The sequence below is a fragment of the Hemicordylus capensis genome, chromosome 10 (assembly GCF_027244095.1).
Source record: "Hemicordylus capensis ecotype Gifberg chromosome 10, rHemCap1.1.pri, whole genome shotgun sequence".
In the NCBI taxonomy this organism is placed as follows: Eukaryota; Metazoa; Chordata; class Lepidosauria; order Squamata; family Cordylidae; genus Hemicordylus; species Hemicordylus capensis.
The window spans coordinates 9,435,668-9,463,413 of NC_069666.1; the positions used below are offsets into that span (position 1 = coordinate 9,435,668).

General features: G+C 47.1%; 1 protein-coding gene across 2 annotated transcripts in view; it reads right to left on the reverse strand.

Annotated features, from left to right (window-relative positions):
- The window catches only part of CTXND1 (cortexin domain containing 1), a 33,558-nt gene extending 11,765 nt beyond the window's left edge, over window positions 1–21,793 (reverse strand). Inside the window, exon 1 of one of the 2 annotated variants that reach the window (XM_053272743.1) lies at window positions 21,588–21,793. The gene's annotated coding sequence lies outside the window, so the exon portion shown is untranslated. Of the gene's footprint in view, window positions 1–7,694; window positions 7,741–21,587 lie in introns of those variants that run through there. The other variant, XM_053272744.1, reaches the window with a different exon arrangement.
- Window positions 21,794–27,746: the final 5,953 nt, after the last annotated feature.

Consider the following 27,746-nt stretch of genomic DNA (forward strand, 5'->3'; position numbering starts at 1 on the left):
GCTCTGGTTCATATATCACAGTCAACCTGGCTCTTGCATTTTAATAATCTTTGGGGCAACTCATAATATGTTTTCCATTCTCCTATATTTAAAAAGCATTCAAGCATCAAGCTGTCCAGGCCATTACTTAAGTCGAGAGCATTATACAACTTGCCAAGATTAACCTTCTCTCCCCTTGATATATCATTTGTTTACTCAACGTAATGCCAGGATATGGACAGCTTCCCAAGTCCATTTAGATGCTGTCACTCAGGGGGTTCCCAATGTTGGATCCCCAGATGTTGGACTACAACACCCATCACCCATAGCCACATCATCTGTGGATGATGGGCTTTGTAGTCCAGCTGAATCTGCAGTAATACAGAGCAACAGTTTCCAGCAGTCGGGTAGCTAACCTGTCCATTGTATTTTTGCCATTGGGTTGTCGTCAGCTTTTGTATTTTGAACTGGGGATTCAACATTTTCTCTCTTCTTGATCATCCACCTCAATCTGCAAGACTCTGCCTTCTAATGAGGAGGGGAGAGCTAATGGCAGCACAGTTTGTGTGCAGAATGTCCCAGGCAGAGCCGTGTAGTGGTTAGAGTCCTGGACTAAGACCAGAGAGATCCGAGTTCAAATCCCCTTTCAGCCATAAAACTCACTGGGTGAGTCTATACCAGCCATTTCTCTCTCTCTCTTTCTCTCTCTCAGCCTAGCCTACCTCGCAGGGTTGTTGTGAGGATAAACACGTCTGCACACCACTCTGGGCTCCTTGGAGGAAGAGTAGGATACACATGTAGAAATAACTAAATAAATCTCCAGTTAACAAGGCTGGGAAGGAAGCCTACCCTCTTTGCTTTGGCTTCTAAGGTTGCCAGTTTGATCCTGCGTCTCCAGCTTTTTGCTTCTTGCTTTTTTCCAGCCCAATGGTGGCCATGCAGCAGACATAATCGGGCAGGACACATCAGTGATGTGGCACTACAGTTGTACGCAGACACTTTTCCCTTGGAAGGCTGACCCAGTTGTAACCGGGGGTCCCGCAGCCCTCCTATCTATGTGAATGTTGCTTACGCAGGAGTAAGCTCTCTGCGTGTTTGCAGCCAAAGTAAAAAATGTCCATCACAAGGAAACCCCCGACAGGAATCCGCTGAGAACAGCTACAGAGCCAAGGTTAATGCTCTTTTAATGGCAGACCCTGCGAGTCATCCATTTCACAGCTGGTAGTCCAGACCTGCTTCCAACAGGGCTGCGTTTGCCTGCTTAAAAAAGTGATTTTTGTGTTTGAACTCCTGCTACCATGCAAATTCAGGACTGCAAAATCTGGATTTTGCTGGCATAACTGATAGTCTCTGCAAAGCCAAGCAGGCACCTGGTGTGTGTAGAGCTCATCTGTTTCATGTTTTGGGGTGTGTGCATGTGTATGTGTGTGTCAGTAAAATATATAGACATGGACAAATTAATGAGAACCTAGCTACTTGTAGATACAAACCAGGATAAAGCAAACCAGGGTAAAGCACTGGAAAACTGATAGATGCCAGACACGTCTTACACCTTAGATCAGGGTTGATAGAGGCTCCTGCCTGAAACCTTGGAGAACTGCTGCCAATCTGTGTAGAGACCATACTGAGCTAGATGGATCAAGGGTCTGACAGTATAATAAGGTGGCTCCTTTTGTTCCTACCTCCTAAGGACTAAATATCAATCCCACTGGTGGGGGGAGAGGAGGAACTCCCTCCCGGGTGGGTGCTCACATTCATCACATTCACATTCTCATGAGACCACCAGTCTTGAGAGTTCTCATGAAATCAGCCCCATTGCCTTGGGACTCTCTCTGTGCCCCTGTTTTCTCCCGGGTGTTTTCCTCTAATGTCACAGGCTCCTGCCTGGCTTACGGCACAATGGATGGGCCATGAAGTTTTTCACACCCAGCTATTAATTTGCATCTCCTGCGGAATTGAGTTGTGAACCTAGTTTATTCCCCGTGATGTTAGAAATCAGGGGGTCATCTTAAATTCACAGTCCTCTTCCTTTCAGGTAAATACAGGGATCACATGGCATTTTTAAACGGGGGGGGGGGCTCATCTTAAATGTTGAGTCCTCTTCTATTCAGGTAAATATATCTGCTGTATCATGGTTCCTGTTGGGCAGGAGTTCAGGACATTCCTGGTTTCTGTGGTGCCCCGTCTGCACACGCCACGGAGTCATTTCGCCAGTGCTGTAAGCTGATAAACACACTTACGGCCGTCATGACTAATTCTGCATTAAATTGCTAATCGTGTCTCAAGGTTACCTGTCACGGAAACCTTGCAGGTTCTGAATCGTTAAGAGACACTGGAGCCATTCACTGAGAAACAGACAGAGTGGGCAAGTGTTTCATTCCTCCAAGAACCTGCAGTTTTACAAGCAATCAGAGACGTGAAAAATGAACTGTATATATGAGCCTTTCCTGTAGTCTTCTGTGGAAGTTTATATTTTTCCTTGGGTCTGCTGCAATTGATTTAATCAGCATGATTGATTAACTCAAAGCTGCTCAGACCTTGTTGTGGCTAAGTATCCTTACACGCTCCCTGCTTCATCAAGCAGACCCCTTCTCCCACCTTGCCATGGCCCGGATCCAAATCCTGCCTGTGCTGCTTTTCCAAGAAGAAAATAATGTTGGGGGTGTCAATTGCAGAGCTCTGTGTGGTCGCGAATGCTTCGGTGTCGTTTGAATCGTGGCGCTCTGTGTAGCTTGAAGGCCTTCCAATTCAGAGATGAAAAGATGCTGCTGTGAATTTGGAGAGCTAGTCTGAGCCCATTCCGTTTTGGAAATGAATGCTGAGGCAGGGAATTCATAGAGTGCAGCTTAGGGGACGAGCTGTTTCTTAGGGGCTGAGAAACAAGCCGGTTTGAATCCCTGCTAGTATGTTTCCCAGACTATGGGGAAGCACCTATATCGTTTAGCAGTGATATAGGAAGATGCTGAAAGGCATCGTCTCAGACTGCGCGGGAGGAGGCAACGGTCAACCCCTCCTGTATTCTACCAAAACACAACCACAGGGCACTGTGGTCGCCAGGAGTCGACACCAACTCAACAGCTCACTTTTCTTTTACAATGAGCAAAGAAGCCTGTGTGTTTTGGGGTACAGCCAAATGTGCAGGCCCTTTGGGGAGCAGGGTGCAGGATGTAAACCCAGAGGCCCACTGCCAATCTCACTCACTCTAGAGATGATCCAGATGACCCCTGCTAACTGAGCAAAGAGGCACTTTTCAAAGTGGTGATTCTCTTCTCTTTAGCAGGGGGAGAGCAACTGGCCCTCTCCACCCCCAGCACAGCATCCCTCCAGCGGCTGTTTTTGGTGTTCATCTTATGTTTCATGTTTAGATTGTGAGTGCTTTGGGGCCAGAGAACCATCTTATTTATATATTCTTTATGTTTTTTATGTAAACCACTTTGGAAACTTTGTTGAAAAGCAGTCTATAAAACGCAGTAGTAGCAATAGTAGTAGTAGAAAGCAGGGGACAGGGCTTGCTGAGTCATTTATAGAGAGCCAACCTAATCCATCCGGTGCCAGAAAACGGACAAATATATGGGACTTTTAAATACTGGCACTACATAGCTACGATGCCTGCAGAGAAGGCCCAGAAAAATGGATAAAATTGGCTGAAGCAGTCTCCCCTCTCAAATTCCTGAGCATTTCGTATAGTGGATGACACTTTTCCTGCATCCTGCACTTGATGTCTGATTCCTGGACTCTCCAGGCCAATTGGGGGCAGAGCTATAATTGGGCGGGCGGATGCAAGAAACCCAAGCCGCCCAGCTCCTGAAAGCCGCCTGTCCCTAAGGTCTTTGGTGCGTCGGGCAAAGTTTGACTTTGGCACACACACTACCAGCTGAGAGATATGGAGCTCCAGCTTTAACTTGCGAGGTCAAATGACGAGCCTCCTCAGATGAGCAGAGAATGACTAGCCCACACTGCTTTGGGGACACAGTAGGAAAGAGTTCCCAGTCTGTTATGGGGGCAAAACTCTGACATTTCAGAGGTGAAAAGTTTCTGCTGTTAATTCAGAAATCCAGTCCAAGACCATTCCTTTTTGGAAATGAATGCTGAGGCAGGCAAGTCATCTTCAAGAGAGGGAGTATGGCTTATGAGACTTGCTGTGTGTTGGGTGCAAATTTGAACAAAGACGGCTGTGTGTTTTGGGGTGCAGGGTGTGTACTGTGTAGGTCCTTTGGGGAGCAGAGTGCAGTGTCATACATTACATTCTCCCACCAGTGAGCAGTACCTCAGGGATGCAATACGAAAGGACGAGAGAGAGAATTGGCAGTGCTATATTCTGGCACAGTTTATGCGCCCCCCTAGAACTGGTGCCCTAGGCGACCACCTATATCTGACTAGTGGATGGACGGGACCTGGGTCTGTGCTTTGTTTTTCATACACTGGGCAACCAGGCTTGCTTAAAATCCCACAGGTGGTCCTTTAGATTCAGGTCCTCTGGTCTGACACGCACTTAAGAGCCATGGTGACATGTTAGCAGCACGGATCCCGTCTTTAATTTCACCTTCCTCGAAGCTAATTGAATCAATCATGAATTTAATAATGCAATTCCGAGGGGGCGGAGAGGGGGACCTTGGCAGCTGCCCTAATTGCACAGATCTAAAGGCTGGCAGACAGACAGCGACACCAAAAAACCTCTCCTAAAACACGTCCTATAACACTTTTCAGTCGTCATCTTCTTTTTTAAAAAAGCAAACTATAGACACTAATCCACATGTACCATTTAGCCCAAGGCGGGGTGTCCCTACTGTATCTCACATTCAGCCTTTGTCAAAATAAATTTGCTTGAAAAGCTATTCTATCAACCTGCTGGGGAATACATTAGAGGGGAATTTCCTGGGATTAGTTCAAAGCCAGCGAAAAGAGAAGGCTCAAGCTTCAAACATACAGACCAAGTTGTCGGGTGCAGAGTGCAGCCAGCGTAAAAATGCAGATGGAGCGAGCCGAGGGTGAATTCACATTCCATTTGCCTATTCCTGAAAGTGCTGGAAATGTTGTGATCAGGCGTGTTCTTGGGGCGGGGTGATGAACCCCAGCCTCATGCTCTCCCAGACCCCACAGCTGGGCCTAACCAACCCTGCATTTCCTGTGAGGGATGTACACGGACCTGTTTGGAGGTCCCTTTATGGGCCTCTGAACAGGTTCAAACACTGGGAGGAAAGCTGGTCTTGTGGTAGCAAGCATGACTTGTCTCTTTAGCTAAGCAGGGTCTGCCCTGGTTGCATCTGAATGGGAGACTTGATGTGTGAGCACTGCAAGAGATTCCCCTCAGGGGATGAAGCCGCTCTGGGAAGAGCAGAAGGTTCCAAGTTCCCTCCCTGGCTTCTCCAAGATAGGGCTGAGAGAGATTCCTGCCTGCAACCTTGGAGAAGCCGCTGCCAGTCTGTGAAGACAATACTGAGCTAGATAGACCAATTGTCTGACTCGGTATATGGCAGCTTCCTATATTCCTAGGTTCTGGCAAACCCAGTGTAACCTGAAGATATGTCGGTTTCAAAAAAATCTAAAGGAATATACCCCAAGGGGGCAAAAAAAATTATAGTAGTTTCTGTGTGTTTAAAATTTTTAAACCCTTTGAAAACACCATTGCAAATTTGGCCACTGCAGGCCCAATGGTCAGGACAATAAAAGCATAAGACCACACCGAAGGCTGAAAGCCTTGCACTGTTATCAGCTCTTTTCCATCTCTAGGAGTGCAGAGCTTGTCAAAAACCACAAGGAGCATTCATTCCCCCAGATGGCACTGACCACCCCAGCTGCTTCTCTGGAACTCCTCCTTGGCAGCCACTGAATCAAAATCTGAAAAGACTTTGCTTTTGGAAAGCCTGGATGGAACCTTGTTGCTTCACTTGCATATGATTTTAAAAGAGTGATTGGTGGCTTATTATGGATTCAGGTGGGGTGTCGCTGCCAGAACACACAGAACATTTGCTGTACCAAAAATTCTCCTCATTAAATAACTCTCAGCCCATTAACCATTCTAAATGAATTTGCAGATGGACACAGTAATAATATTAACCAAAAAAAAAAAAAGGAAATGTATTAACAACCAGAATGGAAAAGTGTTGGAAGTGTGTGTGTGTGTGTGTGTGTGTATGTGTGTATCCGTATCCCCCCCAGAAGTGCTGCAAATCTGAAAACCAAACACAGTTCTATCCCAATATGAGTAAAGCTTTGTGATTAGGCTTATGGCAAATTTCAGTGCAAGGTGGAATTTAGCAGGGTGCAATTTTATGACAAGCACATGAATGCTTTCCCTTAAAGGGCAAATCGCTGCTTCAGGGGGCAGTTTTAAGATACATCTTAAACCCAACACATGCATTTAGATTGTATACCACCCAGAGATGTATTATGGGGCAGCATAGAAATGTGCCAGATACATACATGCATGCATGCCAGATTTCAGTGCATACTAGCAAACTTCAGTGCATACTATCCACTTCCCAGCCTTCCTTAAGAGAGGAGAGCTGGTCTTGTGCTAGCAAGCATGACTTGTCCCCATAGCTAAGCAGGGTCCACCCTGGTTGCATCTGAATGGGAGACTTGATGTGTGAGCACTGTCAGATATTCCCCTTATGGGATGGAGCCGCTCTGGGAAGAGCAGAAGGTTCCAAGTTCCCTCCCTGGCAGGGGCGTAGCTAGGGGGGAGGGGGCCCGTGTTCATCCCTCTCTCTGACGGCCCCCAAGATTGAGGGAGACAATGAAGATAATAGGGAGGGATGCAGCTGGAGGGCCCTCAGCAGCTGGGGGCTCGTGTTCTTTGAACCCTTTCACTCAATTATAGCTACGCCCCTGCTCTCTGGCTTCTCCAAGATAGAGCTGAGAGAGATTCCTGCCTGCAACCTTGGAGAAGCCGCTGCCAGTCTGTGAAGACAATACTGAGCTAGATACACCAATGGTCTGACTCAGTATAGGGCAGTTTCCTATGTTCCTATGTTCCAGCCCCTGTCAGACTTATCAGAGAATCCACTGTGACAAGGTCTTCCCACCTTTTTACACAAATGTACCAGTTCTCTTGCAAACCTTCAGCCCAGATACCCCATAGAGAGCTTAGGGCTGTCCTCACAATAGGAACCAGGGGAGGAGAAGCTTCCTACCCTAGTTGGAAGCTAGGCATGTTCCCGTTATTTGATCACATGCTAGTTAAGGACAAGGTCGGAGGTGGAGAGTTTGCTCATCTGCCAAGACCCAGCTGGAGAGGACAAGCATAACCCTTCCCAGATTCCATCCCCAGCTTTGGAATGAGGTAGGAGGGGAAACTCTTCTTCCCAGCTGGGACTTATGGTGTTTTTGGTGAATCCATTCCTTGATCCAGGCCAGCTTTTGAATGGGGCTTTACTTACTCATATTCCAGTCGTGGAGTAGAGGCGGGGCTAACAAACAGCCAGCAGCAAGAGCACAGAAAAGCAGTCTGCACTTGCCTCTCTGTACATCATATCTGTCTCATTAATTATGAATATTCCTGATTTCACTCCAGTGCCTTGTCCTTGCATACCACAACTCTTTCCCTTGGAGTCTACGTGCATATATACCTATGTATGTATGTATATATTGTGGCAGAAAAATTACTGAACTTCTATAAGTAATTGTACAGGAAACAACTTTAACTGGGAAACAAGAGCTAGTAATAAATGTCAAACTAAAACATAGGCTGAGGAAACAATCAACAGACTAACCGTCTCTTATGCAGTGGGAGGCAGAACCTCTCAGTTTGAATTCAAGTCAGCAAGTGAGGAGGAGACAAACGAACACAGTGACTCCACCCGCAACCCAGGACATAGATACATTCAAATTAAAGAAGCATGCCCCATATAAATTACTGAGACAATGCCTATGGAAAAATCCAAATGTATATTTATATATAATACACACACACACACATTTACATTTAAGTGTTACAGAGGGAGACAGGCTCCTACAGTCTCTGGCTCATATCTCTGCTGTTACTCATAAGCAGTCTTATTTCATTCTACTGAAAATCTACTTCCGTCTGCAGCCAATATTTGCCATTGAAGTGGTTGGCTATATGCAGCAGATAGATGCTTTAGGTGGCATGTACTGGTGTTGTGGGAGGGAGAAGTTTGCAGAGCAATCGTATGTGGTGGGGGAGTTAAGAAGGCAGGTCACACAATCAGTTTCGGGAGCTGTGTGTGCTCCTGGTTTGTTATCATGTGCTAGACACCAGCTAGGTAGGAAGAGAGGGGAGTGATTGTCAGTGAGAGGGGAGCTGGGTAGGGCGGTGCTGTCGTACCCAGCCTTTTGACAAGGAAAACACTGGTAAGCAGGGACGGCTGGAGATGATGATGATGATGATGATGATTATTATTATTATTATTATTATTATTATTTGATTTCTATACCGCCCTTCCAAAAATGGCTCAGGGCGGTTTACACAGAGAAATAACAAACAAATAAGATGGATCCCTGTCCCCAAAGGGCTCACATTCTAAACAGAAACATAAGATAAACACCAGCAACCGTCACTGGAGGTACTGTGCTCGGGGTAGATAGGGCCAGTTACTCTCCCCCTGCTAAATAAAGAGGATCACCACGGTAAAAGGTGCCTCTTTGCTGCTCTTTGATGCATATTCTGCATCAGAGAGCAGGAAAATCAGATAGCAGGGACGGCTGGAGATATTCTGCACCAGATAGCAGATGTGCAAAAAATTCAAATGAATTGATTCGAATTCAAATTGAATTTGAATCAATTCTGCTCAAAACTGCCTGTACAGAATGGGATTTGTTTGAATCTATTTGAATGGGGGGGGAATACAAATCCAATTCAAATTAATACGATTCAAATTCAGGCGAACTCGAATCGATTGAGGTGAATTCAAATCAAATCGATTCAAATGAATCCCATTCTGTGCAAGCACTTTCGCGTCAAATCTATTTGAATTAGATTAGAATTCAGATCAATTCGTTCAATTTTCTTGCACATCCCTAGACAATAGGGGGTCTGTCCCTGGACAAAAGGGATGTTTGGAGCCTCTGTAATTAAGACCCCCTCTTTAACAACCCACTTCTCCTTCTGCCAACAGAAGGCCTCTTACATAGGAACCTAGGAAGCTGTCTTATACCAAGTGAGACCATTGGTCTAACTCAGTATTGTCTACAAAGACTGGTAGTGGCTTCTCCAAGGTTGCAGGCAGGAGTCTCTCCCAGCCCTATCTTTGAGATGCCGGGGAGGGGACTTGGAACCTCCTGTATGGTGCTCTTCCCAGAGCAGCCCCATCCCCTAAGGAGACTACCTTACAGTGCTCACACATGTAGTTTCCCATTCAAATGCAAACCAGAGTGAAACCTGTTTAGCAGGGGAGCAATCCATGCTTGCTACCACAAGATCAGCTCTCCTCTGCGGATTCTGGGGCGTCAAGGGGACTAGGTGGGAGCGCCCTCCTCCCATTCTGAGCCTTGTGTAGATTAGTGGTTCTCCAGTTCTCCTTTCTTTGCGGACAAGACAAGAGGCTTGCTCTGCCTGTGCTGTATTATGGACTGTTTTTCAATGCAGCATTTTTAAGACATGCCAAATTGATTAGAGGAGGAGGAGAGCAAGTGCCTATGGAAGGGAAAACAAATCACGGGGACGCAAATGCATTCTCTTTGATGTTATCAATTAGCTGGGGAAGATTAAGTTGTACATCATCGGAAGAGAACTGGAAATGAGGCTCATTGCAAATGCACTCAGGCAGACAAAGAACCACTTGGAGATTGCAGGCTCCATGATGGCAGATGTGCTTTGCACGCAGAAGGTCCTGGGTTCAATCCCCAGCATCTCCAGGTAGGGCTGGGAAAGACCTTTGTCTGAAACTTTAGCTTGCTGCTGCCAGTCAGAGCACACAACACTAAACTTGATGAACCAAGGTCTGACTCAGTATAAGGCTGAGGAGAACTGGTCTTGTGGTAGCAAGCATGACTTGTCCCCTTAGCTAAGCAGGGTCTGCCCTGGTTGCATATGAATGGGAGACCTGATGTGTGAGCACTGCAAGATATTCCCCTCAGGGGATCGAGCCGCTCTGGGAAGGGCAGAAGGTTTCAAGTTCCCTCCCTGGCTTCTCCAAGATAGGGCTGGGAGAGACTCCTGCCTGCAACCTTGGAGAAGCCGCTGCCAGTCTGTGAAGACAATACTGAGCTAGATAGACCATAGAAGCTGCTGCCAATCTGTGTTGACAATACAATTCCGGACCAATCTGACCCTTTCAAGCTTTGCAAGGTACATGTGGAAAAGGGGGAAGGCTGCTCTCTCCTCCAGAGCTGCTGGCAACCTTCCTTCCTCCTTGCCCCTTGTGCCACTTTCATAGGAGCATAGAAAGCTGACGTATGCTGAGTCAGACCATTGGTCCATCTACCTCAGTATTGTCTACACTGACTGGCAGCGGCTCTCCAAGGTTTCAGGCAGGAGTCTCTCCTAGCCCTACCTGGAAATGCTGCCAGGGATTGATCCTGGGACCTTCTGCATGCAAGCCTGCAGATGCTCTTCCGCTGGGCTATGGCCCCATTCCCTAAAGGGACTGTCTTACAGTGCTGACAAGCAGTCACCCATCCAGATGCAAACCAGGAAGGACCCTGCTTAGCAAAAGGGGCAATTCATGGTCGCTACCACAAGCCCAGCTCTCCTCCCCAGCTTGCAATCAAGAAGACAGGCATTATGTGTTCCATTTTTAAAGAGCCCACCAAAACAAGTAATATCTACCAAAGCCTCAAAAGGTTTGCAGGAGTCATTTTGGAAAAGGGGCAGGCCCACAGCTGGGGTGTGGGAAAAGGTGGCTTTCTGCACTTTGCTGCAGGGACTGCAGTCCTTTGGGCTACCCTTGTGAGCCAAATTCAGATCTGAAGATCAGAACCAATGGGCTACAGAACGCTGAGCCCACAAGAAGCAAGGGAAGCCGTTGATTTTATTGCCTCATTTCCCCAAATAGGTCCTCTCTCATTAAATGAGACAGTGCTTTTCGCCCTAAAAGAGTAGGGAAATCTGTAAACTTCTGCTCGGCTGTTAATTGTTAGCAGCGGTAGGCATTCACACTTCGCTGATGCTTGCAGAAATGACCGAGAGATGCCATCCTATAAAGAAGAGTATTTCTACACACCAGCTGGGAGTTGGGTATTTTCTTGGAAGCGGAACTCAACTCCGTATACTCTGAATGTTAATAAAACCGTAATTCAGACCTGGCACCCAGAGGCAATGACTGGAGCATGAGAGTGGAATACACCACTGGTTTTGCTATTCTGCAAGGATTCTTTTAGTTTTTCTTAATTTGTTTTATTTCTTTATTTTCCCCATGTATATGCCGCCCCGTATAAAATCTCTGGGTGGTTTATGAATCAATACACAACCATTCAAACTTTAAATCCTAGAAAACAAATCAAGATGACCCGCAATAAAACCTTGAAGACATTCTAAACTAAAAGCCTGATAAAATAGGTGCATTTTCAAGAGTCGCCTAAAAACAGCCAGAGATGGGGAGGTTCGGATTTCATTTGGGAGCGCGCTCCAGAGCCCTGGGCAACCCTAGAGAAGGCCCGGATTGGGGTCACCACCCAAAGAGTTTGTGGTAACTGCAGCCAGACGTCCCCTGATGATATTACTAGGTGGCAAGCAGGTGCTCATGAAGCAGGTGCTCATGAAGAAGAAGGTGCTCTCTTAAATACCCTGGGCCCAAACCGAATCCACAAAATTCACAGAAGCAAAGGTCAACTTGGATGCTCCTTGTTCTGTACTTGCATCAGCTGTGGTCCGCTTTACTGAACTTCAATGCCTAAGCCTGTGCATGGCACCTGAGGTGAGGCACAAAATGCTGCCTAGCCCCAAACCCTTGGGGGCCAGCCCCCTTTCAAAACCAACTCATACAAGATTTGCAAAAGTATGGGGAACAGAGAGGAAGAAAGGTTGCCAGTAGCAGCAGCCTCCTCTTCTCTCCTCATGCTTCTTGCTTGCAAGGATCAGATTAGTCCCCATGGCAGTGGAAATTTGCCACCCTGCTGGCGCCCCACTAATCTGCCGCCTGAGGCAACTGCCTCACTTTGCCTCATGGAAGGGCCGCTGCCCAGTGCAAACTCCTAACTTAGTGGAAGTAGCTAGCGCAGCGTTCTTCATTTTAAGGCCTTGGGGGGCAGTGGCAGCCCCCATCGACCTTCCGTGCGGGTTTCGGGCTAATTGTTTATTAGGCCTATGTGAAGCTTCTGCCCAGGTTGAACACTCTGCATTAGAGCTGGGCAAACTCAAGACAACTCCCATCATCTCCATGGTGATGGGGATGGTGGGAGTTGTAGTCCATCGACATCTGGAGGTCCACGTTTGCCCACCCCTGCTCTACATAATCCCTCTGGCATCTTGAGGAGACTACAGTTCCTACCTGGCACTGGGCAAAGTGTAGTGAGTGCTGTGGTTTGCCCAGCACTGGTGGGCTCCTTTTAAGGGAAACGGAGCCCCCTTGAGCCCCTGAATCATCTTGGAAGGCATGCACAGGGTGCTGGGAAGTGTAGCTTTTCCTAGTGCTTTCCTCCAAGAGTCCTTAAGAAAGGGTTTCATGAGATGACCCCTGGTTCTAGTGTTGTGAGAGCGGGAGAAAAATTTCTCTCTCCCAACTCCATGCATAATGTTCTCCACCTCAGTCATGTCTCCCCTTAGTTGCAGAGGTCAGGCCACTGGGAAGTGTCTCTCACTTTTTGCCAAAGTGGCCCCCACTTGAAAAATAGTGAAGACCGCTGAGCTCGTGCAACAGCCTTGTCCTGGCACACGTTTGTGCGAGCAAGCACAGCCCCGGTCTGGATGCTGGCCAAAGAGATGAACTTCAAAAGGCAGAAAAGTGAGACACCCAAAGGGCCTATTGTGGAAGCAATACTGTTGTGTCTAGTGGTGTCGTTTTTAAATGATTAAACCCTGAGTTGGAAAGGCAGAATGCTCTAAGGCAGAATGGTCGCCACAGCCCTTTGTTCTCTACAGAGCGATATCCAGGCCAACCTAGTCTGCACACTTGTGTGCGTGTGAGCGGGCACACCCACGCAGGGCCGGTGCTACCATTAGGCCAACTAGGCAGTCGCTTAGGGCGCAGACCTCAGAGGGGTGCCGAGTGTAAGGGTGTGGGGGAGTGCAAGTACTTAGCCTTGCCTAGGGCGCAAAATAGTCTGGCACCGGCCCTGCACCCATCCACACCCCTTGGGGGGGCTTGAAAGGACTAGGTGAAAGCCATGCAGGCCGTCCGCGATCCCCTGAAGGTCAGCTCATTGCCATCCAAGCTGCACAACTCGGGAGTCATTTTCAATCACTCTCAATAGACTCTAACTAATTCCCTTTTTCTTGAAGATGAACGGCTCTTTTGAGCCAGGCTACAATTTTCACTTGGAAAATGGAGAGTGAATTATTTTTTGCTTCCCTTTAGGGGAAACCGCTCAGTCAGCAACATTTAGGGAAAGTGGAGCTGGAGCCCTTTAATCCTCCTTGAACATCACTGCACGGCTGCTTTATATACTGCCCCTTTCCCTTTCATAGAGGAAAAAGGAGTGCATTTCATCCGCTTTTCAGCCTCCTGCTCTTACTCCAACGACCACCTTTCAGCTGTGCCCCATTAGGAGAACCAAAACAACGAAATGTTGCAATTGGGGAGGAAAAGCAGTCATCACCAGTGCTTCAAGCGTGGGTTGGGTTCGCGAAAACAGAGGTCCCCAACCTGTGGTGCTGCAGATGCTGCTGAACTACAATTCCCATCATCCACAGCCACAAGAGATTGTAGCTGGGGGTGATGGGAGTTGTAGTTCAGCAACATCTGGAGGGCGGCAGGTTGGGAACCCCTGAGCTAAACAGGACGTAAACTAGCCGGGGGAGTCAGTACCATCTGGGGATGGTGGGGTGGGGTGGGAGTTATAAGTCTACACCTCTAGAGATGGATGGCATTGCAAGAGTTCCAGCTTTCAGTGTATTATCATGCTTGCAGAGAGTCCCCTGCTAAGTGAGCAAAGAGGCACCTTTTTAAAGTGGTGATTCCATTTATTTAGCAGGAGGAGAGCAACTGGCACTATCCAGCCCCAGCAGGGGCAGATTAAGCTTTTTGCCGCACTTTAACTTCTTCTTCTTTTTTTATCACCTCTGCAGGGAGTGCAGGGCGAAGGGAAAGTTTTCTCTTTTGCCCTCAAGGATTCTCCACATTGGGTCCCCAGATGTTATTGGACTTCAACTGCCATCATCCCCAACTAAAGGTCACTGGTGCTGGGGATTATGGGAGTTGAAGTCCAAGAACATCTGGGGACCCAACGGTGAGAGGGGAGAGTTCCCCCTTTTAACCTTTATTAATAATAATAATTATTATTATTACCGATTTCTGTACTGCCCTTCCAAAAATGTCTCAGGGTGGTTTACACAGAGAAACAACAAATAACGAAGATGGATCCCTGTCCCCAAAGGGCTCACAATCTAAAAAGAAACATGAGATACACACCAGCAACAGTCACTGGAGGGATGTTGTGCTACGGGTGGAGAGGGCCAGTTACTCTCCCCCTGCTAACCAAAGAGAATCACCACTTTAAAAGGTGCCTCTTTGCCAAGTTAACAAGTTTGCCTCTTTGAAAAGAGGTTGGCGCAGCCTCCCGTAAGGTGGGGGATATACAGCGAAGTTCCTCTTTGCTAAACAGAATCTGTTTCAGTTTACATTTGAATGGGTGACCACAGGTGAGTGCTGTAAGATATCCCCCTTAGGGGATGGGGCCATAGCTCAGTGGTGGAGCATCTGCTTTGCATGCAGAAGGTCCCAGTTACAGCCCCTGGCAGCATCACCAGGTAGGACTGGGAGAGGCTTCTGCTTGAAACCTTGAGCCGCTGCCAGTCAGTGTGGGCAATCCTATGCCAGATGGAGTGATGGTCTGACTCAGTAGAAGGCATCTTCCTATGTTGTGTGTTCCTCACAAACACCACAGATGCAAGAGACAGTACTTTTCGAACTCTCAAATGCAGTGCTTTTCATTGAGTCAGACATCGTTTGCTAGTCCTCAAGCATTGAGAAATGCTGCCATAGCTAAGGAATACACCTTGAACTGGAAAAGGTGCAGAAGAGGGGCAACCAAGATGATCAGGGGCCTAGAGCACCTTCCTTATGAGGCAAGGCTACAACACCTGGGGCTTTTTACTTTAGAAAAAAGACGGCTGCGGTTAGACATGATAGAGGTCTATAAAATCATGCATGGTATGGAGAAAGTGGATAGAGAGAAATTCTTTTCCCTCTCACATAACACTAGAATCAGGGGTCATCCCATGAAATTGATGGCCAGGAAATCTAGGACCAGCAAACAGAGGTACTTTTTCACACAATGCATAATGGAATTCTCTGCCACAAGATGTGGTGACAGCCAACAACCTGGTTGGCTTAAAGAGAGGTTTGGATAACTTCATGGAGGAGAGGTCTATCAGCAGCTACTAGTTGGAGGCTACAGACCACCTCCAGCCTCAGAGGCAGGATGCCTCTGAATACCAGTTGCAGGGGAGTAACAGCAGGAGAGAGGGCATGCCCTTAGCTCTTGCTTGTGGGCTTTTCAGAGGCATCTGGTGGGCCACTGTGTGAAACAGGATGCTGGGCTAGATGGGCTTCCTTGGGCCTGATCCAGCAGGGCTGTTCTTATGTTCTTAACTAAATAGTCCCCAGTTCAAATTTCATCTGAGCCCCAAACTCGCCAGCAAGTCCCTATGTCCCAACTTCCCATCTGCACTATTTATTTTGATCTATTTGCTACACAGAATATTCATTGTGACCAGAAGTCAGCCATAACATGGGGGGTGGGGGAAGGAAATAAAATAAACACTGTATTAAACATCTCATAAGAAAGCAAACAGCAGCACCAGCAGACTGTAAATAATTAAAATGTGGGAAATCAAATTCTAGCAGTCAAATAAGGTATTTTCCAACATGGTGTAGCGTAGCAGCTAAGCAACTGAGCAATAGGACTTCTCTGGTTCAAATTTCACTTCTACCACAAGCTTACTAGCTAGCTTTGTGTTGCTCCTCCCCAGTGGAGGAGAATCCCCCCTCATTCACACGTAACATGGAACCGAGAGTCCAGTGGACCTGCGGTTCTGCTCCCCACCACACTGCTGTTTGCTGACCTGTCTGCATTCGGACGAAACAGACAAGAACTGAACTGCAGTCAGGGAGACTGCAGAGAGGAGGGGGAACTGGCTGTGCAGGCTTCCTTCTGGCATGAAGGACAGCCCATACAGCCAATCATGGCTGGAGGGAGGGAGGAGCTTCCTCCCTCGGTTCCGGTTACAGTGAATGCCACCAACTTTTCAGCATTCAGACGTATCAAAGCTGGCTGAAAGCCACAGATAGGAGCAGTAAAACTCACTACAGCCAGAGGTTTCAATTTGGTGTTTGAGAAGGGAAATCTCGGGTCGCTTTTCTGATGGAACCGGGGTTTCACTAATTTGGACGTACAGGTTTGTCACACTCAGGCTCGTTTAACTCTGGTTTCCAGTTATGTGTGAATGGGACCTGAATCTGCTAGCAGGCGAGGTTATAAGACCCAGAATTACCCATGGGTGCTCCTCTCTAAGAGTGCTCCCCAAAACAGCCCCAGTCTCTGTAACGTCTGAGATGGGTGGATATACATTTCTCTCTTCTGGAATAAAAATGTAACAGCTGACATGCAAAGCAAGGATACCACCAGTGCAACAAGAGAAGAGACTAACAGAACTTCCCAACTAACCTCACAGGTGCAGAGGGAAAGCGGGAAGGTGGCCATTTTTGACACCCTCTCTGTGCCACCTGAAAATAGGTCCCTGAGGGCTTTGCAGCTTTTAGGGACATATATGCACCTGTGCAGGTAGTTGGGAAGTTCTCTTAAGCTGCTCTCTCACTGAACTGGTGCATCTTTGTGCTGTATGTCCACCAAGACCTCCTAGAATGGGGTTCATTTTGCTTCCCCACTCACAAGAGGGATTAGTAGAATGCTCACCGGACAAAGGATCAGTTTATTAGGGAGAAGGAGGAGAGCTGGTCTTATGGTAGCAAGCATGAATTGTCCCTTTTGTTAATCAGGGTCTGCCCTGGTTTGCATTTGAATGGGTGAAACTTGCAAGAAGTTTTCAACCCCCACCCCACCTCCATTCTCCACATTTCAGGTCTCTCATAGGAACATCGGAGGCTGCCATATACTGAGTCAGACCATAGGTCCATCTAGGTCAGTATTGGCTACACAAACTGGCAGCGGCTTCTCCAAGGTTGCAGGCAGGCAGGAGTCTCTCTCAGCCCTATTTTGGAGATGCTGGGCCGGGGGAGGAATTTGGTACCTTCTGCTTCTTCCCAGAGTGGCTCCATCCCCTAAGGCAGGGCTTCCCAACTTCGGCCCTCCTGCAGATGTTGGCCTACAACACTCACAGTCACTGGCTATTGGCCACTCTGGCAAGGGATTATGGAAGTTGTAATCCAAAAGCAGCTGGACCTTCTGTGTTGAAAACATGTGCTTTACCCCTGTTATACTTTAAAAGAAAATTATTATAAGACGATGTATGGGTGGTATCTGACACCGAAAAAATTAGCATTAATGTATAAAAATGTTTCAAACAAATGTTGGAAATGTGGTCAGTGTGAAGGAACTTTTTTCCATATGTGGTGGTCATGTGGGAAGGCAAAGGCTTTTGGGGATATGATATACAATGAGTTGAAGAAAAATTTTTAAATGATATTTCTTAAGAGGCCAGAATCCTTCCTGCTGGGAATAACTGAAAGAGAGTTCCCCAGAAGAAATTCAACATTTTTAATGTATGCAACCACAGAAGCTAGGATAGTATATGCGCAGAAATGGAAAGACACTAAAATGCCCTCAAAAGAAGACTGGTTGATAAAATTTTTGGAATATGCTGAGATGGCAAAGCTTACAGCACTTATAAGAGACGAAAATTTGGAATGTTTTAAAGAAGATTGGGAACCATTTTTGCTTTACTTAAAGAACTATTTTTCTGATATGGACTTTTCAGTAGGGTTTGAAATATAGTAATAACAGCAGGTTGGGTTGGGTAAAATCGAGTAGCAATGTGGAGTATGTATGTTTTGAATTATTATAACAATGGTTTATGTGTATAGTTATTGTGAACCGCGCAGATAGGTAAGCAGGAAGTCAACATTTACTTATGTGTAGAATTAAATAAATGAATGCAATTTGAATGTAAAGCTATTGTAAAAGCCAATAAAAATTTAAAATGCAAAAAAGAAAAGAAAAGAAAACATGTGCTTTACCCCTGAGCAGAGGAGCACCTAGGCAATTTTGGAGCCTGGACCTAAAGGCCTTTGGAGCCCCATCCTGCTCCACTGCAAGTTAAGCACCATCCTCCTACACACACACACACACACAAACACACACACACACACCCTGTGACACATGCGGTATTTTTAACACTTGAGGGCACAATCAGCAACTGAACTCACAAGAATGTCAGAATATAAGAATCCCCACTGCCACTTCTGCCCTCCCCCCCCCTTCTTTCCCTCTTCCTGGGCCTTGCCTCCGCGGCCGGGCTGGGCCCGCCACCTCTGGCCTCCACGGCCGGGCCGCCACCGCGGCAACCAATCCTGTGGGTGCGCCTCAGCCAATCAGGTGTGTCCACCGCCCAGCCAATCAGCTGGGCTCCAGACGCACATTCCAAGGCAGTTTCCTTGTAAAGGGGAGTCCTTGCTGGATTTCCCTTTACAAGTATAGCCATCGAGCCCCTCGAGTCGGGCAGCAAATCTTTGGTTGCCTACGGGCAGCAAAAAGCTTAATCCGCCCCTGAACATCTTCCCATCCCACATATTTCTTTCCCCACTCCCCGCTCTGTCTCTAAAGCAGCGGTCACAATCACACTTGGCCACCTGGCTCAGCATGGCGACCACACCACCCACGACAGACTAAAGAGGATTTGGGGGCCCCAGGGGGTGTGATGGCCCTGGACTTCAGCCCCAAAGTCCAGGGGTAAGTGTGCCTCTGCCCTATGTCCCCTTTCTCGGTTACTGGTTTGACTTTAAGTTAAATATCTTGCAGAATATCATCCATTAAATGACCTTTAGCAAAGCTTTCCTTTCCACAAAATTAACCGGAACATCTCTTAATCTTGTTAGCAACCAAATATAACACCAAATAAAAGTTTTAATAATAAAATAAATAAATAAATATGTACACCAAAGAAGCTATTCACTGCTGAACGCGTAAACCATATACAGTCAATATTTAATATTTAACCTTTGCATGTTTCTGTGGAATGTAAGAATGAGGAGCGGCTTGTCAGATTGGGCCATCTTCTCCAGAACTCTGCTTCAAACATTCAAGTCACTGGTTCATTACCAAAAATCCAAGGCTGTGGTTTCTGCAGAACATAGGAACATAGGAAACTGCCATGTACTGAGTCAGACCATTGGTGTATCTAGCTCAGTATTATCTTCACAGACTGGCAGCGGCTTCTCCAAGGTTGCAGGCAGGAGTATCTCTCAGCCCTATCTTGGAGAAGCCAGGGAGGGAACTTGGAACCTTCTGCTCTTCCCAGAGTGGCTTCATCCCGAGGGGAATATCCTGCAGTGCTCACACTTCTAGTCTCCCATTCACATGCAACCAGGGCGGACCCTGCTTAGCTATGGGGACAAGTCATGCTTGCTACCTCAAGACCAGCTCTCCTCTCCTTGACCAGCTCTCCTCAGTTTTACAGTGGAGAGGCTTAAACACTGGCCAGCCTGCTACCTCTGGGAAGCTCACATGTGTTGAGCTGGAGTCTTACCCACTTTCTTTATTCAGAGATATACTGCCTCTGAACATGGAGGATCGATCTGGCTACCATGGCTAATAGTTACTAATAAACGTGTCCTCCATGAATTCATCTCATGCTTTTTAAAAGCTAGTGGCCATCACCATAACTTCAATAATAAATCCCACCAATCAAATATTGCAGTTATGAAGTGTGCTTGGGAAAGGAACTTGACGCATGCCATGGTTCTGTCTGGTTATACAAAATGATGCCAGGTTCTGGAGTTACTACACAGCAGTCCCTCGAAAACACATGGACTGGTGAAAATTAAAATAATATTCCTTTGAGACAGATGGGGAAGTTACAGTGTGGAGGTTCATTTGCATTCAGATGATCTCCCTTTCTAATTTCTCATATTTCATATTTTCTTCCAGCGTTACAGTGGCATAACTTTAATTTATGCACTCAACATCTATAGCCAGAAAAGGAGAAATTCTCTAATTTCACCATCAGAGGAAAGAGCTATTAGAAAGCTTCTGTAAAACTACTCAAGTAAACCACATATTCAGAGTTCTGCACGTGGCACATAGCAAAAAAACAAAAACAAAAAACAAAAGCACCACACTTAAGAGCCTTCAATAATGCAATTTCCATGGAATTGCCATTTTGAAGAGTAAAATCTGCATTCCTATCAAAATGTACTTGGAATCAAGCCTCACTTGACTCCCAAATAGCTAGGAATCGGATTGGGCTTCAGAACTCATATGGAGTTTCAAATACTATCTCCTCACGACATTTCTGAAGAAACACAAATGCATAACCAATTCTGCTCATTAGACAAACTAGAATGATTCCGAAAATGAACATTCCATGATGAATTTGGATTGCGAAATAAAATGCATTTGTGTCATAATGATGCATACAAATCATTCGCCTTCCTCATGGTATGATTTGATTATTATTGTGTCCTAGGGTTCCCCCCGCTAAAGTATGAACTGTCAAATTAATGATGACACTTAAAGCAGGCTTGCAGCTCTCTGGATCTTGATCTGAATTAGAGCATTTTAAACTTTATCCAGGTCACAATTCATTTTATAAACTGTGCCATTTTTTAAAAGTTGAATATATTTCAAAATAGCTGCAGGGTGTGTTTTTTTTAACCCTATTCGAGACTCAAAAATCCACCACTGCAATAATGAATTAAAATCTTAGAAGGAGAACAAGGTAGTTTGATATTAGTTCTATGTCATTTAAGAATTAAAGAGACCCAGTGGCCGAACTTGAATTTCTGTGGCAGGCCTGATTTTATAATCCAAATTGTTACACACACACCCCTCGCTTTCCCTCCTTATAGATAAATCCTCTGCTCTGCTTCAAAGTCAAACTTTAAATCACACAGCATGATTCAGCTCTGTGTCCAGACCTTTGCCTGCTGTTCCTGAATATTTGCTTCTGTACACACACACACACACACACACACACACACACACACACACACACACACCCCTACCTGGCTTTTGGTAAAGTATCCCTTATCACAATTTACCTGCAACCCCGACCTCAGGTAGAACAAACCAGAAACTGCTAATGTCAAATGTCAAACCGCTAATGTCAAATAATCTCATTCTCCGCCAAACCATCCACTCTCCATCAAGCTGCTGATATCGACACCTGGAACTCATCATGACTGTCTATTTGGGAAAGTCCTTGTTTAGCTCCAGTTCCAGTCTATACACCCCCTTGGCGGCATAGACCCCTCGCTCAGATGGCTGGCACTAGTCTGTCCAAAATGCAATAAACAGGTGAGCACCAGAGCCACAGAGCTGGGAAGAAGCATCCTTTCTCTACGATACAAGTAGAAAATAGAGTTACCCACCGATCAGAACTTGCTCAGCCCAGGACTGCCAAGCAAACCCTCCCCTGCGACGAGAAGAGGCGACCGGCGGTCTTTGAGCATCCTTGCATAGCAGTGAAATGCCTCCGGTTGATGTACGGACCCCAGAGGACCAATGAGAGAATTCCCTCCTGCTCTGACACCAGCAGCCCAGGTCTGGAAACTGCCTGCCGTTCTCTCTTCCACAAAGCAGCTAGGCTTCCCCCAGCTGTTAACTCAGGGCAGGCAGCCGGCACTGCTGCAATAGCAGAATTGTTTACTGCATTGCTTGTACAGTGGGGTGGAAGTGCCCGCTCTTCCAAGCTACACCTGCTTCTGTTCTGTTTGCCTCCCAAGTCTCTGTATGTCCCTGCAGCCACGCCACTGTCCTGGGGTTCCCTCCTGCCTGCAATCACTGCCTTGCCCTACCCAGAGGTGATGGCATGCACACATACACACACAGATTTTTGTTGAGTTTGGGGGATCAACTGGCACAACTGTTGTGCTATTTAAAAAAATATTTTCCCCTGCTTGAAATAAGGAGGAGAGCTGGTCTTGTGGTAGCAAGCACGACTTGTCCCCTTAGCTAAGCAGGGTCTGCCCTGGTTGCATGTGAATGGGAGACTAGAAGTGTGAGCACTGGAAGATATTCCCCTCAGGGGATGGAGCTGCTCTGGGAAGAGCAGAAGGTTCCCAGTTCCCTCCCTGGCTTCTCCAAGATAGGGCTGAGAGAGAGTCCTGCCTGCAACCTTGGAGAAGCCGCTGCCAGTCTGTGAAGACAAGACTGAGCTTGATAGACCAATGGTCTGACTCAGTATATGGCAGCTTCCTATGTACATGACTGGGGCTGTAGCTCAGTGGTATAGCATTTGCTTTGCATGAAGAACAAAGTCTCAGGTTTAGTCCCTGGCATCTCTACGTAGGGCTGGCAAAGACCCATTTGAAACCCTGGAAAGCTGCTGCCAATCAAAGCGGACAATACTGGTATATTGGCAGCTTCCAATGTCCTATGTCCCTAAAATAAGAAGAATCCAATTTGGCAGGACTTCCTTGCAAATCCTGACCAGGCATAGAGGTGCGATGGATATCAATGCATCCATCATTTTGCACAAAGATGATAAATGGAATGTTCTTCGCTCCGGTCTTGTATGCTGAACCCAAGCCAAGACAGAGATGTTTCAGGAACGGCCGAGGGGGTGGCGGGGGGTGGGGGACACTTGTTCACGTGCAATCCCGTGCATCTACTCAAAAGTAAGTCCTCAGCACTCAGTAGTTCTTATGTTCAGGTCAGTGCATGTAGGGTTGCAACTATGTGGTGCAATCCTAGAATCATAGAATGTTTGAGCCGGAAGAGTCCCGAGAGATCTTCTAATCCAGCCTCTTGCTCAGTGCAAGAAAATGCTACATCATCATACAGAAGGTTCCAAGTTCCCTCCCTGGCACCTCCAGATAGGGCTGGGAGAAACTCCTGCCTGCAATCTTGGAGAAGCCGCTGCCAGTCTGTGTAAACAATACTGAGCTAGTTGGACCAAGGGTCTGACTCAGTATCTGGCAGCTTCCTATGCTCCTATCACAGAGAGGTAGCCATCCAGACCCTTTTTGGAAATCTCTGAGGGAGAGGTGACCACTGCAGGAGGCAGCTTGTGTGTGTGTACCAGCTCCTCTGTGGTTGGTAGGGCTTACTCTCAGGCTGGTGCGCACAGGATTGTAGCTGGGGAGCACAGAGAGCTGCCTTATACCGAGTCAGGCCATTAGTTCCTCAATACTGACTGGCAGTGGCTGTCCAAAGTTGCAGGCAGGAGTCTCCACCGGCCCTACCTGGAGATGCTGCCAAGGAGTGAACCTGAGCCTTTCTGCATGCAAAGCAGATGCTCTGCCACTGATCTGTGGCCCCATCCCTGCAGGGGAATATCTCACAGCACTCACATGTAGTCCCCCATCCAAATGCAAATCAAGACGGATCCTGCTTAGCAAAGGGGGCAATTCATGCTCGCTATCACAAGGCCCGCAATCCTAAGCATGTTTGCTCAAAGCTATACTGTAGCCACCTTTGGATGTAATGCGGGACCGCGGGTACAATGGACCCGTGGTTCTGCGTCCCCTTCCGCCCACAGTGCCGTCCGAATTCAGATGAAATAGAGAGCTCCCTGCCTGCAGTCTCACTGACTGCAGAGAGGAGAAGGAAATTGATGCGGGGGCATCCTTCTTTACTGAAGGACAGCGCCGACAGCCAATAGCAGCCAGAGCAAGAGAGGAGCTTCCTCCCTCAACTCTGGAGAAATTGTGGTGCCAGCGTTTAGACCAGGGCTGCTCAACCTCGGCCCTCCTGCAGATGTTGGCCTATGACTCCCATAATCCCTCGCTATTGGCCATTGTGGCTGGGGATTCTGGGAGTTGTAGTTCAAAAAGGGTTGAGCAGGCCTGGTTTGGATGTAATGCTGGCAAAGCAGATCTGGAGTTAAAGACGCCCAAACTTTATTCAGACCGAAGGTACAAATCAGAGTCCAGGGAAGGAAACTGCAGGTCCATTTTTCCACGAAACTGCAGTTGCCTGCATTTGGACATGCAGTTTCCGAAACTGGAGGTGAAGGGATCTCTGGTTTTGTGATACATGCGAATGCAGCTTGTATGTTTTGGACTGCAGGCTGAATGTCCTAACTTGGATAAACATTCTCTAATCATCTCAATACAACTTACTAAATGCCATCAATAGAAGTGGCACTTTGCAGAGGAGCATAAGCAACAACCACCGAAGGCAGGACAGGTCCCTGCCCCAAGGCTCTGACAATCTAAATTTGTTTGCAGCAGGTGGGGAAGAGAGGAAAGGAAAGGAGAGGAGAGGGAGAGGTTACAAACAACAAAGAGACAGAGAGGAAGAATGAGAAAGGTGAGAGCAGTAAGGGACGGGTGTGAAGAAATGCTTCACCTGCTAACTGAGCAAAAAGGCACCTTTTTAAAAGTGGTGATTATATTTATTGAGCAGGAGGAGAGCAACTGGCCCTACCCATCCCCAACACAGCATCCCTCCAGTGGCTGTTGCTGGCGTCTACCTTATGTTTCTGTTGTTTGGGGATGGGGACATGCCATTCTCAACCAGTGGGAAAGCATCGGGCTGGCAGGCTGGTTTGGGGTGGGATGGGGTGATTTTTTCCCCTGATGCTGGAAGGGTTTTTCTCACATCTTGGCAGTGCTCCTGAAGGTGACGGAAATCTGATACCTTCTAGTAAGACTGCCATGTCAACTCGGTAGAATGCATGTCCTGCCAGCAATTTTAACGCTCTGACCTTGAAAGCCTCGTCAGAGCTTCAAGTCAGGGTTTCCTGAGTGACCCAAGCTTGGGGGCCCACCCCAGATGTCATTGAACAACCTCTCCCAAGGCATGATGGGAGCTGCAGTCCAACGACATCTGGGCACTCCAGTCTGGGAACCCCTGGCCTGAACTGTCATGTTGGACACAGTGTGGAGAAAGTGCAGAGAGAAGGTTCTTCTTCCTCTCTCAAGCTACAGGAACATGGGATCATCATCCCATGAAATCCAGGACAGGCAAGAGGAAATATTTGCCACATGATATGAGGAACTCACTGCCACAAGATTGGTTGATGGTGGCCATTTTAGACCCACAGGGGGAAGAGGTCTCCTGAGGAGGACTACCGAGTCATGATGGTCATATGGAACTTCCCTGCACAGGGGCAGTCTACCTCTGAATATCAGTTGTTGGGCAGCAATAGCAGGAGAGGGCTGTTTCTTTCCTGCCCTCATCGTGGGCTTCCTAGAGGTATCTAATTGGCCGTTGTGGGAAACAGGAAGCTAGACTTGATGGACCTTTGATCTGATCCAACATGGCTCTTCTGACACCCTTAGGGACATAGGAAGCTGCCTTACACCAAGTCAGAGTATTGGTTGATCTAGGTCAGTATTGTCTACATCAGAGATTCTCAACGTTGGGTCCCCAGATGTGAATGGACTTCAACTCCCATAATTCCCAACCAAAGGCCACTGGGGCAGGGGATTATGGGAGTTGAAGTCCAATAACATCTGAAGACCCAACGTTGAGAACCGCTGGTCTACACTGACTGGCAGCAGCTCTCCAATGTTTTAGGCAGCATTCTTTCCCAGCCCTATCTGAAAATGCTAGAGATTGAACTTGTGACCCTCTGCATGCAAAACAGGAGCTCTTCCATTGAGCTGTGGCCCCATCCCCTAAGGGGGAGTATCTCACAGCACTCGCATGTAGTCCCCCATTAGCCTTGCCATGTCCCCCAGAATTTAGGGTAGCCCCCGGATTTTGGCTCCTCCACCTGGCTACTAAATTCCACCCAGATTCACACAGATTTCAAATGCGCTGCCCGGATTGCCTAGGTTTTACTCTGGATCCGATCACATGGGAGGCCAGAGAAGGAGGGGAAAGGATACAAATCGGCCAAATAAATAAATAAAATGCAAATTAGTTGCTGTCTAATTTGCATAATATGCAAATTAGTTGCCACCCGCATTTGGGAAGCTTGCATATGGCAACCCTATCCCCCATCCAGTTGCAAACTCTGCTTAGCAAAGGGGACAATTCACACTTACACCCACAAGACCGGCTCTCACTTCCAAAATTAAATTTGGCTTCTGATGCCTCTCCTGCTCCATTGATTGGTGATCTGTACACGACACCATCCTTCCCGTCTGTGAATCCTGCTTGTGGTTCTATTCCCCCTCTCCCCACCCCCATCCTTGGAGTCTCTCTGCTGATGGAGAAAGTCTCATATCTATAAACTTAGGAGGTATAATAACAAGATACACGCTCATTTTCAATCAAAGAATGAATGTGCTAAAAACCTTCCGTTTCCATAATCCACAACATCGCCCGATCCGAAAGATGAATACGTGGCAATATGTCTTTGCTATTGGAGATGAGGATCAGTAAATACTGCGTTGGGTTATGCCTGCTCTGTTATCAGTGTGTTGTCAGGAAAGGAATTACTGGCAGCAACCTCTTCGAGATGATATAGGTATACATTATTTTCACAAGCAAAGGAGAATCTATATCTTTCTTGCAAATAGGTCCGGGCCTGTCAGATGCTGCCGTTTGCTGGAGAAGGCAGAGACGGATCACAGAATAAGGCGTTTAGAATGAAGGCAATGTTCCTTTGGTTAAGTCCACGTAGATTTTTGCTGGGATGCTACTAGGAGTTTGATGTGTTGCTTGATCTTCCGAGTGCTCTTGCATGAGGGCTTCCTGGTGAGGGGGTTAATTTTTTAATTAATTAACCTTTTAGAATATTATACCACTTTTCATCAAAAAGCACTTTATGCAGCCCAAAGTGATTTACATTTATGTTGGGAAATGGAGATGCCGGGGTGGAACCTGAGACCTTCTCTGTGTTCCATCACAGCTGTTCCCAACCTGTGGTTTTCCAGAGGCAGGGGTGCACCAAGGTAATTTGGGCACCTAGCCCAACCAGCTGTGAGTGCCCCCCCCGGCATACAGAGTCTACATCAGGGGTTCCCAAATTTGGAATGTTGTTTTGGGTTTCCCAAGCTTGGAATGTCCCAAGATGTTTGTTGGACTACTACTCCCATCATCCCCAGTCACAATGGCCAAAGAAATCCAACAACATCTGAGGACCCAAGCTTGAAGACCCCTGGTCTTCATGCGGAATCTGGGCTCTGAATTAGCACTTAACCAAAAGCAGTCCTCTCCTATGATTGATCCACATACTTCTCCGCAGCTGAAAGTCCATTTGTTTGACTGTACTCTCCATTATATAAAAAGGCCCATAGAAAAGCCATTTGCTGTCAAAGGCCCTTTGATGCATGTTGCCTAATGAAAGGCTTGTAATTAATGGGAAATCTGTGTTTGATATCTTGCTCCAAAGCGGAGCCTGCAACATAAGCGGCTTGTTTGCATAGGGAGACCACAATGAAGTTACTTTGCAGAACGTTTGATGTGCACAATCTTTATTTGCATATGTGCCAAGTGAAATGGTTATTCTGAAAGAACCAATACCACAGAGAAACGTCTCTCAGGGAGCATTGGCTGTGGACCAGAGATCCGGGTCCTGAGCTAAGGGGCTGGTTAGTTTGTTAATGATGTACAGCAGTAAACGATGCTCCTTTAATCACCAAGGAACAAAAAGGTCAATAGCTGACATACAAAGCACCAATGCAGTGAGA